The following is a 5,082-nucleotide window of genomic DNA, read 5'->3' as shown; positions in this document are numbered from 1 at the left end:
GCTCGCCGCTATTGCTCGCGGCGAAGTTCGCACAAATTACCCCAACCCGTGGCGGATAGGCAGACGGAGTAATGCCTTCGCACAAATGTTGACAACAAACGCTACAGCTACTAGAGTATGCGAGTTGTTCAAGTGCGATGCCTTGAGGTAAACCCGCAGACAGCATGTCGCAGAACAAGCGAACAAGAACCTCTTGACGACACGAGCAAGCAATATTCTTTCGAAGCTCCGTACGCACGTCCTGTATGTGGTGGATTTCGAGAAAATAGAACGAAGATGCAAGAGAGCAGCTATGCAGATCATGTGAAGGTTTAACGCACGATATCGCCTTCCAGGAACATTAAAGGTAAGCTAAATGCACGTAGAGTCTAACTCAAAATGGCTGGCAGCGCGGCGCGCAGCTGTCGTCTGCTACCTTCCCCGCAGCCCATAGAGTTTCTTACTATTACCTGGAGGGAAAGCTGGCAATCCATCTATAGGCGTTTGCATGGAGGCCCCTCGAGGCCACTTCAGCCATCATGGGCGTTCAAAGCATCATGGGGCGATGAGCTAGCGACTGCAGAACCACAAATTTTGGCCAAAAAATAATAGAAAAATAAAGCTGTTCGATAACTTCTAATGTCTTAACATTCAATATACTGTCTGTAAATTGCAACAAACGAGCAGAAAAGCATGTAAATGCAAAGTTTGCATAAAAAAAGACACGGCTAGCTTTCCTATTGGTCAAGTAATGAGCACTAAAAAAACAATATTTCCAGATTAACAAGCGAATTTTTAAAAGTAAATATGTTTTAAAAAATAATGTTGCTTAGATACTTTAAGAGGTTTTCTAATGGCATTTCGAAAAAGTGAAACCTTTTATTGGCGTCGTTGGTCGCTGCGTTTTCAATACTATAGCTTTCACACAATGTGTTCGCGCGAAAGTGGTCTGCGCACACACGAACAGTGTTTTAGGAATTAAACATCTTAGTAGTGCCACTCCGTGTTCCCAAAAAAATACGACAGTCCCGCAACAAGTAGCTCACCGCCCGATGATGCTTTGAGCGTCCATGGTGGCTGAAGTGCAGCGCCGCCAGCTTTCCCTCCAGGTAATAGTAAGAAACTCTATGCTGCAGCCCCAAGTAGCCCGCGGACTGCTATAGCCGAAAAACGAACGTGTCCCTATGGCGGTGCAGGCAGTTTTCTGACTGGTGGGCGGAGGTTTTGGGCGGCCCGAGAAAAAAGAATACCTCACTCGAGTCAGCAAGTAGTCCCGGACAGTCCGGGATTACTTGCGGGGTCACTGTCTATCTCGTATTCAGTTGGTTTCGGCGCTGATCTGTGCCTTAGACGCCAAACTTCTTTGATGCCAGCCCGCACACGCGCTAGAGCGAAGGACTGGCATTGATCGACACCCTTTCAGTGTGTAAAGACCTTGTGATAAAAAATGCACATCGAACGCCCATTGATCACGACAGACTACTTTCACAATACCGAAATAGAGTAGCGCCTTCCGGAATGCCTCTATAACGTGTCTGACTCAGGTACCCACAGAAATTATCGGAGCCTGGATGACACGAAAAAAGCTCATTTGTCTTCTCGACTGGCGACGACGCCTGCCACGGATGGATGCAGCGTGCAGGCTGCTTGTTGGGAAGCGCATTGCACCCTTTGCTTCGCGGCTGCATGCTTAAGCAGCGTGGAAATCAAGCCTTTTCGTGGCTTCCGTGTTCCGCGAGAACTTCATGTGCGTACACTGACGTCACATTCGTCCTCTCCTCGGAGGCGCCGATGCACTCGTTTCACACAACCGGCCTTTCCACTGAATTCGGCGCAAGAATTTGGCCTGATCTCGCGATCATCGCACCAGTAGTTTGTTGGACGATTCTTGCCGAGAACAGAAGCAAAACACGATCTTCGTGTCAGGAGCTGCGTCGATAGCGTTCAAATCGTTGGATAAAAATACTTGTTTCTAGGCGATTCTGCACCTACTACTAACTTCAAGACGCTGAAAAAATAGAGAATGGGTGGAAAGGACTTCCCTTTTAAGTCGGAGGTAGGTTATGTGTTACCATGAATTCGTTGTCTTTTCCATGCCCCTCATCTATCCATGCCACTGCACGGTTCTTTTTCCTTATTGCAGAACGCACAAGGTTTTCGATACTGCTGCTTTTGGGTTTTTGAATTTTACATACTAAAACCCCCGCGCTCTGCAGCGAAGTTGATCCTGCTTGAAACTGTCGCGGAAACATTCGCATAACAAGGAGCAGCTTTGAAACATAGCTGGAAAAACGGGTGAAATTTGCGAATCGTCGGACAAAGGCATACCAGCAGCCGTAAATTGGCTCAGCGATTCAGCCCGTGTTCTCAAGGTGTGACAAGCACTGACATCACGGAGGCAGTGCGATCGCACTAAACAGTAGACCTCTCACATCAACATCTATAGTGACTACAGGAGATCATTCCGCAATACACAACGCAGACTACTGGGAACCCACCTGCATGACAATTACTGCAATTCTATGACAGCAATCCGAACATTACAGTCACTCTGCGTTGGATACTGCTATATTGGGATCAAGGGAAATGAGTTGGTTCATCAACGGGCCCGTGAAATAATTTTCCGGCGCCTTCGATTCCTTTGTCAAATCCATCGTCACCTGGAAGACACCGGAACACACAAATAGAAAATTGCTGAACACTACCAGAACATCAGGGAAAATCTCCCAATTCTACCCCATCCTCATTCCTCACTGCGCACAGAACAAACAGAAGTCTTTCGTCTCCTCACCCTATTAATGCTCTACAACTTTGGATGGCCTGACACAGCTCACTTTCCTAGCTGTCCAGAGATCAAGGCAGACAAAGAACTCATCCTCTACTCATGTAACTTTGCCATTACCTCTACTTATTTCCCTAACCCTCCCTCTCCTTCCTGGAGTGCTTGGCTTCAGTCGGGCTCTTAAATCATCACCGGCCCTTGGCGGAGCAACTGTTCTTGTTCACTGGGCCGTAGGGCAGGCCGAAATGAAGTCTTCTTTTCATTCTCCTCCACCTATGGAAAGCAGAAGCTCGGGCTCAGAAGAAGAGCCAGTACTCTTAAGTAGAGGTATATGAGTAGGAAGCGTACTTTTCTCGGAACCGAATCGAATGCGAATAGTGCAGTTACGGTACCGAAACTAAGACGAATCTATTTATGAAAGAAATAATTAAAAGAATATTCGTACAAAAAGAATATTCATGCGAAACCGCGAAAAGCTTGCGGAAACGCCATACTTCATTGACAAGTCCAGTTTTCCTGGATATCGCTTTTAAATGTGAGGCAACTGTGGAATACTGTAAGATGCTGCTGTGAACATGTTTTTTTGCTATGGTCTGACCTTCCGGTGCGTAGCAAAATTCTGCTTTTAAGGTTTGTCCTGCGCTCGTACTGGGTAGTTAACAGTGCCATAGAAGACAAAAGGGGTGCCCTTTAACAATAAATAGCGGAGAACTACAACCGTCCACAGAAGGAATCAGCGGATCAGCGGACTCTTTGTGTGTCATCTCACGACATGCGAAAAAAAAGCATTCATAAACAACTTCCCGCTGAAAAATGCGTCTAACCTGAGTATCTGAGTACGGTTAGAGCTGTAGGTTTCCGAAGACTGAACGGAAACATTCAGATAGTATTTTCACTCCATGATATTCATTTCATGCGCCTCAGAAATTACTGTTTGCTACTGACGACGACGGCGAACAGTCTAACGCCAAATGACAGTTGACGAGAGGAACATCTCAGTTCACGAAAGGGACGAGAATTGCGACCCATGGCCACCGATATCAAGCATGAATGCAGGGTTTACTAAACTTTGCCGAACGCTGCCGCGTCGACTAGTTTTGGAAGCCGTACGATTTAATCACCATGAACGCCGCCACACGAATGTACATGTAGCGGTGATGAACGCCAGGATCAATCGTGGCAGCATGCTCCGCGACGTCGGAGGGGGCCCTGTTTTTGAAGAAGCTACCGAAGAAAACTGTAGCGTACTCGGCTGTTTTCTTTTGTCTGTTATTCTAGAACCGTTCTAAAACTGGAGATCGTTTCGAAAAATTTTGAACGTGCACAATTTGACTCGTTCAACGAATCTAATAGTAGGATATTAGATTGGATGTTAGAAAATGACGAATATTCGCACACCTCTACTCTTAACAGAGATCATTCCTGAAGGCGTCACCGACCAGCTCATATAGTCGAGTGTCTAACACCTGTCAGTGAAGAGCGGAATAGATTCCGGTACAAAAAGGACGGGAGTACAACTCACACACACACACCACACAGAAGCAATGCACTGCCCGGCACAGACCAGGCACATACAAGGTGATGATGGGCTCACTAAGATTCCGATACACTGAAACCAAGGAGAGCACTGAGGAATGTTAATTTTTCCTTTACGATTGTGTTGATTAGGCGAGGAAATTAACTGCTCAATTATTTCAGAAGGTAGATAATTTTACATTCAGCAGAATAAAGACACTGGGGGGAGCTGAACCCTCAACCTGCGAATTTGTGTATAATGCTTAACAAAGCGAGCTATAGCGACTACCTCGCTATACTGCCTTCGCAGGTATTCATCGTGTAGTCTTATGTTCCCTATGCTCACCCGTCCCACATCTGGCAATAACGGTGGACATGCGTTAGGCCACATTATCACAGCCGGTTTTTCCCTTGCTCCGTCGCCTCCATCGCGCCCGCAGCTGACGCAGGAAGCTGTTTTTGGACCGTTTTCTCCCCGTAATCGGGCGGCCAGTGCCGCTGGGCCCTGCTCTATGTTTCCGTCGAGCGGCGGCGACGGAGCCCCGCCCTACGGAGAACGAGCCAGTCGCAGCGCGAGTTCACTTCACGTGACACACGGCTTGCTTGCTGCGACCAACAGCTGGCGCTAGCGAGCTTCGGTGGCGGCGGCGATGCGCGGCGATGCGAGGGTGCGTTTTTTTTTCTCTTTTTTTTTTCTTTTTTTCGCGTTTTTTCTTCTCCGTCGTGAGATGCACACGTCTTGCACCCTGAAAAGCGGATCACGGTTGTATTTCATTTGGCAATGTACGAGGTGTTCCAGCCAAAAG

The sequence above is a fragment of the Amblyomma mixtum genome, chromosome 3 (assembly GCF_055824585.1).
Source record: "Amblyomma mixtum isolate Tamu chromosome 3, ASM5582458v1, whole genome shotgun sequence".
NCBI classification, from domain to species: Eukaryota; Metazoa; Arthropoda; class Arachnida; order Ixodida; family Ixodidae; genus Amblyomma; species Amblyomma mixtum.
The sequence above is the reverse complement of the archived record's forward strand: the minus strand, read 5'-3'. Positions refer to the sequence as shown.